This window comes from Anas acuta, chromosome 14 (genome assembly GCF_963932015.1).
Source record: "Anas acuta chromosome 14, bAnaAcu1.1, whole genome shotgun sequence".
NCBI lineage: Eukaryota > Metazoa > Chordata > Aves > Anseriformes > Anatidae > Anas > Anas acuta.
The window spans coordinates 13,113,248-13,127,777 of NC_088992.1; the positions used below are offsets into that span (position 1 = coordinate 13,113,248).

General features: G+C 51.1%; 1 long non-coding RNA gene across 1 annotated transcript; it reads right to left on the minus strand.

Moving 5' to 3' along the window:
• Positions 1 to 93: 93 nt before the first annotated feature.
• LOC137864397 (uncharacterized) lies at positions 94 to 8,694 on the minus strand. The gene is made up of 2 exons (XR_011101483.1): positions 8,436 to 8,694; positions 94 to 2,358 (listed from the first exon to the last, which is right to left on the minus strand). It is a non-coding gene; the product is annotated as an uncharacterized lncRNA (long non-coding RNA).
• Positions 8,695 to 14,530: the final 5,836 nt, after the last annotated feature.

Consider the following 14,530-nt stretch of genomic DNA (forward strand, 5'->3'; position numbering starts at 1 on the left):
AGCAGGTGAAACTGAGTTTAATGTTCTCATTAAGGCATTGAGATATTTTTGTTCACCCGAGAAAAATGTCTTTTCTAATAGATTTTGAGAGTCTGCATGGGGTGGAAAGTTGTGTGAATAAAGAGCCAGCTGAAAGGTTTCCCTTTCAAGTGCTGGCATGCTCATGCCCCTCTCCAGGTCGCTTGGCACCAGGGGCACGCAGGTAGGCAGCCCACAGAGGAGGAAGCCCCAGAGCACAGAACTGCAAAGCAGCAGTGCAAACAGCAGCACGCATTTCTGGGTGGTGGCTACTTGCAGATCTACAGCACTGTCACAGAGCTGTCACAGGAAAACGCTTTGAATAGACAGGCTGCCTCTCCAGGAAAGATCAGCTTTGATCCTGTTGGGGGAATCAAGCAGCTATTGCGAAGATGCAAATTTATGAAATTACTACACCTGGCATGTTCACACGTAGGGAGTATATTAAGAAATCACAACATCTAAGAGCACTCCCAGCAGTGGGGAACCCGACCAAATTGTTACTGTGTGCTCCCTTCCTCAGAATCAGCAAGATCTGAGGGTTTTGCCGAGCTCCCAGCACGGAGAGACCACGACAACACGGAGATATGCTTTGCAGCAGGCCTCCCTAGGCCTCTCCTCTACACTCCCCCCTTCCAAGGGATTGCTGACCTCAAAAGCTGGGTTTTATTTAAATATCAAGGGGAAGGCTTTGCTTTGTAAGCAGAGAGCCCCTGAAGACAGAGCCTGATGGCAGGGATAGAAGAAAGCATTCAGCTCAGCTCTGCCCTTGCCCACCCTGTCCTCAGAGATGGGTCCTTCTGTCCTGGGCTGCTCACAGCCAACACACAGGCACTGGGTTTCCATCCCAGCCCCCAAGAGAGCCCCTTCTCCCTGTAGACCCCAGCATCTGCAGGTTTGGGGCCTCCTGGGGACCCCCACACCCATGTGCCCCCACCACAGAGGGAACCAGCACCTCCCTTGGGCACAACAGGTTGCCTTCTGCCAGGTCCTCCTGGGACATCCCGATGCACAGACATGCTGGGACCCCAAGGCTTGTCGTACCCAACAAGCTTCCCTAAAACATGGTTAGAAGATGTAACTGGGAAGCGAGCCACGCAGGGACGCTGGCACCAGTCAGAAGAGCAGCTAGGAAACAGCAGGCACGAAGTGTCTGGATCCTGTGATATGTCTCGTACCTCATGTTCTCTTCTGAAGGGAAAAAAACTCTGCAGAAGGAGAAAACAGTTTTCCACTGACTACCTTAGCCCAGCCAGCATATGATGTGGCTGGCCTGGAGCCTCTTTCAGATAGGGGACAAATCTGTCCAAGGGGTTTAGGGATGTTCCCCAGCATCAGAGACACCCAAAAGCTCCACGCACACCCCAAATGGGGGCAAATCATAGCCATACTGGAGCTGCTCCTAGCCTCCCCAAAAGCCAGAGCCCTTGGGGAGAGCAAGAAGCAGCAGGCAGAGGGCAGACCCCTTCCTTGCCCCTCCACAGGCATCTTCTTGGGGGGCAACAGGTTGGGACCACCTTCTCCCAAGAGAGATGGGTGGAGATGGGCTTCTCCAGGGAGGTGACCGCATGGCAGAGCCTCTTGGCCCTGGGTCTTGCCCCACGCAGCTCCCAGGCACTCGCCCTGGCCCTGATCCCAGACAAACCTTTTTGGAGGCAGCATCCTGCTACCAGCATGCATTAACACCCGTGCCTGCAGGAGGCACGGTGGGACTGATTAAGCTGTTGCCCTGCAGAAAGCAGAGCAGTCCTGCCCTAACCTGGCGCCGTCTCCCCAGGAACAGACTCTGCCAGTATCTTGCAAGCAGAGCGAGCGTGCTGGGAAGCGCTCGCTGCTGAACCCAGGCTGATTTTATCCGACCTTGGAACAAGGTCAGCCTGTGTTGCCCCTGCACAGAGCTATGAAAGGCAAATCCATGGTGTTCAGCAAATCTCTTCGTCTAACGGGCTCATTTCTTCTCAAGAATTCATTTCGGAGGGATTCAGTGGCATTGACAGAGGTGGCACTGGTAATTTCACTGCTCATATTCAGGATGTAGCACTTCATCCTTCACCCTACAAGTGGGTTAGCCTGTGAATTGCTCTGTGCTTCAAGTTGCAGAGCCTGAATTATTCTGGCTGCAGGACACAGGCTGCTCACCAGAGCTCAGCTAGCTTTGAGATCACATCGGGGCTCACCAGCGGCACCAGAGCTTGTAACTCCAGCACCAGCTTCAAGCTACGGTGGCTGCAAATGACAAAATCCGCAGAAAGCTTCATGTGGGTGCTGGAGCTCCTGACATAAGCTCTGAAGGAAGCCGAGGCCTCTTCCAACACAGCACAGCAGATGCACAGTGTGTCCCTGTTAAAGAAGGGGGGAAAGGAGACAAAATGCTGCTGCTTGTTTTCACTGCACAACCCCACGCAGGGCCACCTGAGGTCCTGCTTGAACCACAAGTCCCTCACACGTTGGGTCGCACAGGGCTTGGGCAGATATGTGCATCAAGCATGGAGCAAGTTCTTGGGGACCAACCTTGGTTGCTTCAGGCTCCAAGCTGGCCGAGACCTGTGCTCAGCTCTTCACCTGATGGAGACCCCACCGGGCTTGGCCAGCAGGTCCCAGGGACCTCAGGGTATACAGCTGGCATTAGCAGCACTCTTTGGACCCCCCATATGTGCTGCCCTCAGAGAACTGGGTCTCTCACAGGAACCTCTGGGCAGAAAATAGGAGACCTGTGGAGCAGCATCCCTGCTGGGCCACCCATCTGTGCGATCCGTGCTCGCCACTTGTTTCTTGCCATGTTCTTGTTGCTGATGATCCCTTTCCATCTACATCGGTTTACATGGGTTTGGAGTCTTGTAATCCCTCTCACCACATCTGCCCTCTGCTCTGTCCCCAGCCAGGCTGACGTGTTTTGGAGGGGCTGGCACAGCATCCCTCTGCTCGGTGCCCACACCCAGCTCCTGCATCGCTCTGTCACCCGTTGTCCCAGTCTGCTCGGCACAGCTCATGACCTAGAGGGGCCGGTCACGAGAAGCCCCCATACACCATACCAGCAAGGTCAGAGCTGCCAAGCACCCCAGGGTCACCTGCACCTTCACCAAGACACACACAGGGAGTCTTCCTCTGGTCCTTTGGCAGGACAAGGTGTGAGGGACATGTCATAGCAGTGGGGACACTGAGTCCCAGGAGGACGAGCTCAGGTGGACCAGCTCAGAGACACTTGAGAGGAGTGCTCTGCTCACGGCATGACTTCAGTGGGAAGCAGAAGGCAATAATAGATTTCCACAGGGCTGATCTAACACATGAAAAACACCTGAGTCCTGAAAATAGCTCAGGAGCCGGCCAGTCACCGGTCTTCACAGCCTGGGCAGAAAGAAGTTGGTGGCCTCTCCAAGTCCACATCAGGGTGGTGGAGTTGGAGGCAGTGGCTTTGGCAGAACCCAAGTGAACAAACCCAGGGTGACCCTCATGCCATCAGATGGCTCTTTTGCTATAGGCTGTGTCCCTTGTGCCCTGGCCATGTCCCTCAGCAAGGTCCCGCTGTCACAAGGAGCGGGTGGCCTGAGGAGCTGCACGCTGGGTCCCCACACTCCGTGCCAGGCTCCCATGCTCCCTGCCCCTTGCAGACGGGAGGCAGGAGCCAGAGGAAAGGCTGCTCCCCAACCACACCCCACCTCTCCGGGTGACCGCTGCACACAGCAGCCACAAGGATCGCCTAAAAATAGCAAAGCACATCTGCAGTGAGGCATTTCCTCTTCTCCCCCTTCCTCCAGCCTCCTGCTTTGTCACCTCTGATGTCCCACTAGCTCCCTCCAGCTCTTTCCTTTCCCAGCCTGCCCAGGACTGGGATGCACAAGTTTTCCCCTTGTTTTCCACCACCTTTCTCAAGGCCTCTTGGAGCCAGCACCTCACACATTACCTGAACTGCATTCTTCTTGGGATTCAGGCAAGCAACAGGGCCCCTTCCTGCCCTACCAGACAATTCCTCAGGGTCTGCAACTCACAATAGCAGGGACTACAAACTCCTACCTGGTACACCGAGTGCTTTCTGCCCAAGGCTATTGCTCTCCAGGTGTTTCATTCCCATTGAATTCAGCTTTGGGGTTATTTTCCCACAAGAGAGGAACTGCATTCATCAGGGGCTGGTTTGCATTGTCGCTTCCTGCCCACAGCCCCAGTCCCTCCGGGTTCCTTTGTGTTTCACTTCTCACCGGAGTTTGCATCTCCTTCCAGCTAGGAGTTATCTGCAAACGCAATTAGTGTGCTGCTGGCTCCCCTCCTTCACATCACTTCTGCTCCGCTGTCGAATTTGCCGTCTCCCCCCTCCCCAAGACTCCTGACTCCCAAGAGACATCAGCCCTGTTGAAGGCTACACCAGAGATGAGGAGGTCAGCCCAGAAACCAAGCCACGACAATGATTTATTTCCAGTCTTCCAGTTTTGGGCAGCTCCCTTTCTGCAAGCCGTGCCTGCAGGTTGCCAGGCTGCAGACCGCCTGCCAGTCGCCGCTGGAGCACGGCTGCTCAGCGCCCACCTCCCCACTCCCCAGCATCCTTGCTTCAAACCCCCTTCACCATCCCTGCTGAAATTTGCCCTCAGTTCCAAGCATTAATTTGAGATGGGGCAGGGGGCAGCAAGTTACTAGAAGTGGGAAAAGCGAGCAGGAAGCCAAGAGTTAAAATCCTACATTCCCAACAGGGCCCCTAGCATAGCGCGTGATAAGCAAGGCTGGAGCCTGGAAGAGTTTGTACCAGGATTTTCGGAGCAGCTATTATTTCCAAAAATACAAAGTCATTCCTTTGAAGAAGAGGGGGGAGAAAAAAAAAAAAAAAAAAAAAAAGAAACAACCCGAGCGCTCTAATCTCCCTGCTGCAGAGTTTCACCTTCTGCTTTCTCAGTCCTTCTCCCAGCACGCTGCCAGCACCGAGGAAGCCGGCAGGAGGGAGTGCGTGGTGCTGGCCCGCCCAGAGGGACATCACAGCAAGGGCTGGCTCCCTGTGCCAGCACCACAAAGCCCTCGACAGCAAAAGCCTCACGGAGACGTGGTGCAAAACGCACCCAAAAGCAGCGCTTTTTGTGCTGAGCCATCCTGCGATTCCCACGTTCTGGCCAGCTTCGGGGAGCTGTGCAAAGAGGATTCAAGCCATGCGCAAGCCCTTTGCACCAGCTCAGCCTCCCACGCGGCTCCTCGCTCAGCCTTTTATTTTTTAACACTTGGAGTTGGTAAGGAGGGGCGAGGACTGACTCAGCACAGCCTGCGCGCACCCCCGTGCTGCAGCATCCCCGAGCGATGCGGGGCTGGGACCGCGGCTCCCCCGGGGCTGGTCCCTGCAGCCGGTGGAGGAGAGAGGTTGGGGTGCCCGCAGCTCCAGTCCCAGCTTTGTCTCGGTGGTTACCCGGCCGTGGGCAGCCCCAAGCCCTTTCTCATAAGGACATCTAGTGGCACCACGACGGACAGCACGCTCGGCTCGGCTACGGCTTGGCCACTCGGCCCCCTCTTCGCCCAGGAGCCCCCAACCTCTCCCATCAGCTCACACTGCCCACCCTGCATAGTTTGGGGTAGGGGCACGGTTGGAGTGGGCAGAAGGCTGGATCCCACCATTGATGCACCACGAGCACCAGGGGACATGGCTGGTCGCTGAGATGGGGACATCTCCAGGAGCAAGGTGTGCCCAGCAGGAGCCTGAGATCCTGCAAGAAGGTGCACAGCCACAGGACAGAGCTTAGGAGGCTCCTGAGATCCTCTGGGGGAAGGAAGTACATCCCAGGCAGCAGAAGTCATGGTGGGATGGTGTGGGGACAGTGACAAAGCAGAGGCAGCGCATACCAGAGCAACACAGGAGACCTCACCATGGCACAGGCCAGTCCAACACTCTTCTGCAGCCAGCTCCTCTGCCACCAGAGAGCTGGAGGAAGGATGAGGGGAGGAGTGGGATCCTTTTTCCTAGGGAATCCTTATCCTGGATTCCCTAGGAAAAACTAACACAGCCCTGAGTGGACAAGCACCTGGGCCATGGGTTTCAGCAGCAATGGCCTTGGATGCTCCCCCATTGGATGTGCAAGGAGCTGGGACCAGAGGGGTAACTGAGCAAAGACCCATTACCCCAAGCAGAGCCCATTCTCTAGATGGGCTTGTAGTTTTTCCTGAAGCATTCCACTGCAGAACATGTCCCTACAGACATTGGTGTTTATGGGAAGGCAGGACCCACCTGCAGCCAGCCCCATGCTGTTAGGGAAAACAAGTCCAGCTGTGGAAGGAGCACTGCTGTGCCCCAGGCACACGTCTGACTCTATACAGCTATTTCCTAAGCAATCCTCTTCAGAGCATAATGACCATGGATAGCTTGGACTTGAAGAGCATTTCCATTAGAGAAAGGGCATATCATCCTCTGCCTTTATTCAAATGAAAACAGTAATGAAATCACTGCTGCCTAATACAGATGCACTTGGTTAGACATGTACTTGCTTTTTATTTTGTTTTTTTGCTTTTCTGTTTTGTGGTCAACATTTATGCATTGCTGTCAGAAAAATTGCTTTAATTTTCCATTCTGTTTCAACACCCTTTGCTAAAAACAAAAAGTATTATCCACCGAAGAACTGTGAATTGACTCCATCTAATATCTTAGGAGCAGAGCTAACACCAAATGGCATTCACTTACATTTTTAATGTACCGATGAAGTCATAGAAATCACTAACTTAGAGGCTGGCTCATCAATTTTTTCTTGCTAAAGCATATCCCATATCTGCTACTCTGACTCTTTCTCCTCTAGAGAACCTAGCTGTCACTTCTTTAATGGTTTTCATTGGCTAGTATGAACATTTTAAGGTTTAGCATGAGTGATGTGGATGAATGAATTTCTAGACTTCATTTGGCTTTTCATCTATAGTGTCAGAATGAGTCTGATCTGCCAGTGTTTGTTTTCTTCCTTTCACCGTCTCCTAACACTCAGATCTTACATATGCGTGTTTGATTTTAATGAGGTTACAGCCTACATGCAGCCTCCTGGACCAACGCTGCTGCCCTTCCCTAAGGGCAACCTCTGCCAGGCTGTTACAATGTGCTAGAAGCAGCAGCAACAACCCCAGAACACAATTTCTAGAGATTTCTCAGTTGCATCCCCCAACGCACCCCTCTACATACTCAGTAGTCATTCAGCACAGGTTTAAATCTGTTACACTAAACCACTACTGCAGGCTCTGTAAGTTATTCTGTACAACAGAGTACAGAATCCCCTCCCTGGACAACACTACAGTAAAACATTTGCTTGGCTAAATTGTTTGGGCAACCCTTGCTCTTGAGGAAATTTGTTGTTGTGCCTTGGGGGATGACTCACTGGAGGAAGGAGCTGTCTGAGAGCCCCTTGCTCCAGGAGGCAGCTGAGGATTTGCTCTGAGCAGAGCCTCTGGGGCTGGTGGGTGGACGAACAATTCAGCTCAGGAGCTCTCCTTCAACAAAATAATGAATTTGTCTCCAAACAGCTCTTCGCTTCACTCAAAATATTCCAATTTTCAACACTAAAATACGAGAAAAATGGTCGGATGAAACACTGCCACGCACCAGCAATACCCATCTCCAGCTATAACCGGCTCCTGTGTGAGCTGCCTCACATGCTGCCCACCTGCTGGCCTGGCAGGCCGATGGTCCCCAGGGTCTGGCTATGCCAGTAAGTCCAGAGAAACGTTACAAACAAGAGTCAAGGCACCAGATTCACTCCAAGTTCCTCGTCTTTTCTCCCTGTCCTGAAATGCTCTGGCTTAGTGACATGTGGGGACAAGCAGCCACTTGGTGCTGGGTGGAGGAACACATCTCTGAACCCTCTGAGCCCCTTGGCATGCTGTTAACACACACAGCTTTGAGAGCCCAGGTACATCACATTGGGGTGGTGCCTGAGTATTTCTAAGGTGGCCCTAGTTATTTCTAATCGGTGATTTGGGTCACTAGGGATGCATGACAGGGGCATTCTGCTTGCATTGGCAAGATCTCTTCTAGGCATCCCAAAAGCTCTTTTCGTTTCTGCAGGTGCATTCACCACACATGTCATGAGATTACTGCCACGAGCACAGACATCCTCACTTCTACAGCCAGCAGACTTCTCCTTCTGAAGGAGATTTTAATCTCTGGGTGTGTTATTCAGTGACACCAGCCATTACAGTGGGCTTTGCAGTCTAGCAGGAAGCACTGCACCCTGCGTGTTCAGCACACCATAGCACATACTGAACACCACCAACCTTAAGAGATTTATTTACAACCACAAGAGGAATAGTGCTGCTGCGTGTGGGCATACCTGCACAACTACACAACCTGCTCTCAGAAAATGTGCTTTCCTACTCGGTCTTGCTTACCAGGATGTACCTACTCTCAGGGAGCAGCAAGGGACAGCTTAGGAAGGGGAGACAGGAGCTGAGGGTGACCCCAGCAGGAGCAGCATCCTCACCAGCAGGAGCAGTCCCACAGCATCTGAACGCAGCAAGCAGAGCCAGGTTCTGGTAACAGGGTCCACCAGCAGTCTCAGTCATAGCCAAAAATGAACTGAGCCCAGGGCCCAGTCAGGAGCAGCAAGAGACAAGAAGGACTGAGGTCCAGCAAAGGTCCAAAGCCCCTCCAGGAGGCAGGGCCAGAAGACCTGGATATGGACTCACCACCAACACAGCTCAGGAAAGGAAAGAAGACCTGAGGCTAATCTTAAATATGTGGGGGTGTGGGCCCAGGTGAGGCTGGTTGGGGCCATTAAGGTCTATGGGTGTCATCAGGGGCCTGACACCTACCAAAACTAATGGTTCTTTGTGACATCATTACCAGTGCAATTGGATCTCTTCTGATATTATGTTTTTTTCTTAAGAGATTTCTTGTAATGATGAACTTCTGGAGCAACTTCAGGTTGAAGACGCACCTTTGGCAACCCAAGACAGTATCATGCTGAGTCCAGTGACGGAGTCAGAGGAGAAGTCCAACAGCCTTGATGCCAAAACCACCAACATCTCAAACCAGGACACGTACTCCGGTAACTCAAGGAAACTACCGGTAAAACTCTGTGAGATGCACACCCAGCTGCAAACAGAAACCCACCAGCAACCCTGAGTGCCACCAGGGAAGGAAGCCCGCATCCTTCAGTGCAGGGCTGCCAGGATGGGAAAGACATGCCCTGAGCTCCAGGCACATCCCTACCATGAGGCCAGGCAACTGGTCTGGTCCTGATCAAGCAGAGCAGTGCATGTAGACACAGTGGAAGGTATTTCCCCCTCTTCCACGTGGATGAGTGCTGTTGAGCCTATATCTTGTGTATAGATGAGAGCAAAGCTCTTCAATGATCATCTAAAGAAGGATTCAGCACATCCCTAGGTGAGGAGTTTCCGAAGTTAATTACCTTCCCTGTTAAATATTTGTGTCTTAATTCCAATTTGATTTTTTTCTGACTTCAGCTCCACCTGTCAGCCACTGAGCCTTGCCTTTGTGTGCTGGATGAAAGGACCCTCTGCTATCAGAAATCTCCTCCCTGTAAGTACTTAGACACCACGATCAAGTCACCTCTCAACTTGTTCTCTGATGAGCTAAATAGGTTGAACTCCTTAAGCCTATCATCACACAGCAGGTTTTTCAGAATTTTTTTTCATTCTTGCAGCTCTTCTCTGAGCTCTCTCTAATTTTTTTTTAATCCACAATGAAAGTGTGGATGCCACAATTTGATGCAATATTCAGTAATGCTCTCCCTACATTTTTGATCCCTTTTCCATCCTAAGAGCCCCTCGAAATACGTAACTGTCACATGCATCCACATTAATTATAAATTGGACTGGTGTCCTGCTAATCTGGCTTCCTAGGCCCCCTACTGCACCACTGGTTTTGCTGAAACACTCCCCAAATCCCCACACACTGAGGATATTTTTACTGCGAGGACTGCAGCACCGAGCTTTGCGTTCCTAAAAGGCACACGGTTTGTTTTCACCCCACCTACCAAACCAGCTCAAAACTTAATTTGTTTGTTGGGCCACTGATTTGCTGCCACTGTTATCGTTCCACATTTGGATGTAGATATAACTTGTGGATTAAAAACTTTCCCACTGCAGTGAGTTAGTCCTTGGCCTCCACGTGTATCCTCCCCAGCCCTGGTAAGTCCATGGCTTGTACACGGAAATGTAAAGCCACTTGAAACCACAGCAAGCACCACCAGGGGCTAGCCAGGTGAAGATGGAGATCCTCTTTACTGGGAAATGCAGCAGTTAAATCACTTCTCCCAGCACTGCTATTCACACCCAGTCAAATGAGAGCGCATGGCTATTGCTGCTCCTGTGACCCAGTATGAGATCATGCAACCTTGCACTTCAGCCCTAAACAGTGTCAAAAAAAAAGTAAAACAGACAGTTTTCAAGACTTTTCCAGCTGCTTTCTTTCTCCTCAGTTCCCCTCCCAGCACAGCACTATCTAGGACACGCAACCAGTGCATGAAATCACTCCTTCCGTCTCCCTTCCAAGGCCACTGTTGCTGGGCCAAGTCAACGCGGAGGAGAAGACAGCTTTGCTGAAAGTAATTAGCGGGGCTGCCTTTGGTCCCGTTGTGCCACGTACGTGCACGCTGCAGCTCCAGGTGTCCTGGGGGACCAGGAGCAAACAGCGGCTGTGGCAGGTCCGCCTGGGCTGGAGTGCCCGAAGATGAGCCAGGCTGGGAGGATGCACAACTAAAGAATTAACAGGAACACGTCATTAGATGGATTCCCAACAGGGATGGCAGAAAGTGTGCTCGGTTTGTGCGTCTCGGTGACCCACTTCCAAACCTTCCTATTCCCTAAATGTAATCTCCTTCAATTTATAAGCACTCTGCCTCTTCTCTGGCATTCAGAAGCCATTATCACTGTGTCTACGCCAAGCCCTCACAGCTGACTTTAGATGCCACTTCTTTTTACTGCAACAACAATAACCTGTGTACGTGGCAGGTCAGCCAGCCAACCAGCTGTGTTGCCTGCAGAAACGAGAGATTTAACAGGGCAGCCATTTCCTGAAATGCAGCAGGAAAAGAAAAAAGAAAAAAAAAAAAGAGAGAAGAAAGAAAAAAAAACAACAATACATCATTCAGAATCACGTGGATAACAAAAGTTATCTGAAATCCCAGGCCAACAAGTCCATTCCCTGCCAGTGATAAAGGCCTGGGAATTCCCATGGGGTGGATGGATGGACCTCCCACCAAATGCATGTACCAAGAGGTAGAGATTTTGGTAGGAAATGTGGAGATTGGCATGAGTAGTGTTTGAAGAGGAGAGCTGAGATGTGGAAGGACCAGAGGGAATGGCAGAAGAGGGAGACGGGGATGGCAGACCCCACATGAGCAGGTCACTGGGACCCCAGCACATCTCCATGCCTTTTCCTGGAAAAAAAATGGGGGCAGATTAAAAGCAGGACCAGGCAGGAGCTATTGCAGAACAACAGCAAGAGAATAAAGACAAGGACTGAAGTTGTAGGATACCCAGGTAGGCAGGCAAGAGGCAGGGAATAAATCGGCACTGACATCCAGTGACTCACAGAAGTGGCACAGGGTGGGCACACGGAAAGGTCAGCATCTCTGCCAGCACCTGGGGGGTACCAGAGGCTCACGCAGAACCCACATGTCCCGTGCTAGGAAGAAGCCAGAAGGCAGGAAGAGGATTTCACAGCCAGCAGCTCTCACGGCTCTTCTGTCACGGCAAGTACCGCGGATAGATTACGTGGCTGCGCACGTCCTGGCACTTGTGAATATGTGGGCATAAGAGAATGCCTGTGAGGGAAATCGCTTTCATTTTAAAATAAAATCTTCATCTCCTGTATGGACTTGTGCTGAGCTTCGCTACATTAGCTGAGCTTTGTTGCTACGACGTTGTGGCAGAGATGCTTTGGATTCCAGATGTTTTGAATTTTCTGTCTATTTGTAATAATAATGATAACAATCATACAGAACAATATAATTCTTACTTTTTTTTTTTTTTTGTTACACAAATTGAAATGTTTCCCAAATGTTTTGTGAATGTATTGTAGTTATCATTATGTACACTGAAGGAGCGGATACATACTGTCCTGGCTTATTCCTGCGGGGCACCCACTCCTCTGGAAAATTATCTTCCCTGTCTAAGAGAGTTTCCAATTGCAAAAATGATGATGGCACTGATGATTATGATAACTATTTCTCCCAGGAAAAAGAAATATGATATAAAAACATGCTGAAGTACAGTCAGATCTGAGAGTGATTCAGTAATAATTTAAATTAAAAATATTAAGGACATATGTTGTCATTACCCAAACACTCACATATTGCAGCCGTACCATGCAATAATCAATTCCAACATTCAATTGAAGTAGAATTAATTGATTATTTATTCTCTGGCTGCTGATTAGGATACAATTGTTCTAACAGATGTGCCAGCTCCTTTGAGATTTAGGCTTGTGGTGATCCTTTACCCTTGAAGCACTAGGAGCCGGCCAGCTAGCACATACAGGGTAGGGTTTCTAGATGGTCCCATGAGCAGGGCAGGGCCAGGCGGTCACTGCAAGACCTCACCAGCTCAAACCATTTGTCTTCCCTACCTGAGACCCTCTCCAGGCCCACCATGCCGTAACCGTGCCCGTGGAGCAGACCATCCTGAAAAGCTGGTTTTACTTGCAGCAAATTGTAGCTTCGGCCTCCTTAATAACATAGGCATCAGTCATTTTCTGAAAGTGGAGCTCCTTATGGCTGTTTCCCAATAAAAATAGGTTCCTTGGTCTCAGACGAAAATAAAAATTTGCAGTAATGAAGACCAGCCAAAGAAAATGACCATTACTTATTTTATTTCGTTCTTAACTTTTAAATCCAAGCATGATTTTGGAGGGTTTGTATTATAGGAACTTTGAAGCAGCTGTATTATTCTCCGGTGAGGGCACAAGGCACATGAAACACCCCATACATAATGCCAGACATGTTAGCAGACGTGCCATTAAATACCATTAATCGCATGCCACTTTTCTTGTACAAGGTCAGAAACCTTTTCTGCGTTCAAAAAGTAAGTGCCGCGAGTTTGGGTGGGATGAAATGCATTCTTCATGGGCATGTGTCCAATTGAGGACAATAGCAACGTGCTGCTGCCTCCCTCTACACGGCAGCTCCTAGACGCCACGCGATCACACAGGTAACATAATAAGAGGCTACAAGTTACAGCAGGGCCATTATCCCGCTCCATAGCCATGTTCTGCAGCCACTGCGTGCAGCACAAAGGCAATCCAGCACAGAGGTATGGGCTATTTCGCTGGTATTTATTTTTTTTCTCATTAGTGCTAAAGAGTCAGATGTGTCCCTCGTACGTACTCCAGCACACAGCAGTGCTTTCCCTTACGATAATGCCATTAACCCGTTGTGAGACTGCCTGCCTCCAAAACCTCCTTCCCAAACTAAAAGTGCCCAAAACAGGAGCAAGTTTTCTTCACCGCTGCTTGTGAGACCTGCTTGTTTTCAGCCGACAAATGCAGGAGCCAGAGAAATGCAAGGTTTGCATGAAGGGGTTTGTGATCCCCAGCATTTCATCTGCTTTATCATCAAGGATTATAGGTCAGAGACTGGGCTCCAAATGTGTGTTACCTACTGCTTGGCATGCATTAGTCATCCTTCCCTCTCGAAATCACTGTGAAAGGCGCCCGATGAGAGGGCATGAATAGCAAATAGCGGGTGCTGGAAGCGAGCAGGCGCGAGCGCGGGGGGAGGCTGCAATGTGTTCATCCAGAGCATCAGGCAAACACGCTCGCGCACCGAAGAAATCAGGGTGTATTCACAAATGGAACAAAAGGTGGCAATTGGGGAGAAATGAATTCCCTTGAGGGCATGCGATCAGAGATGCCCTCAGTCTACCTTTCCTCTCCTGCTGGTGGTGCTTTGAAGGCTGGGCTGCTGGTGGCCGGGAGGTGTCTGTCTGTCTGTCTGTCTGTCCCAAAGGGATGCTCCCTGCTTCCCCCCAGCCTGCCCAGGTGGCAGCCAGGGATGCTCCTGCATGGCCGATCCCTTCTTGGGGGACACTGGTGAATGCTCTCATTCAGCACACGCTGCCTATATCCAGCCTTCCACCACCCCAGCACCATCAGACAAAAATGCCACCTTGGGCCCAGGGTGTGATGAAACGTCCTCCAGGAGCTCGGCTGCATGTGGGGGCAGCCACAGGAGAGGAGAGCCCCGTCCTCAGGCTTTGTAAGAGCCTCTCTGACTGGCAGAGGTTTCATTTCACCACTGAAGAGAGGGAAAATTGCTTTGTTAGAACCACAGCTACCCAAACACCCAGCAGAGCTGCTACAGAGCCTGGCTGCACCCAGGGCGCTGCTCTTTGCAAATGCCCTCCGAGGCCCCGCCGCCTCCCTGCCAGCCCTGAACAAAACACCGAGAGCTCGTTACTCAGCTCAGAGCATCAGGAAAGCTTCCTCCTGCTCTCACACAGAGCTTGAATCGCAAATGAGAGGCATAAACGAGCACAGCCCCCAGTGATGCTCGCAGGTCAGCAGGGAGGGAAGGGAGAGGGCGAGGGGTGGCAGAGCATCGTCTGCTGCTGC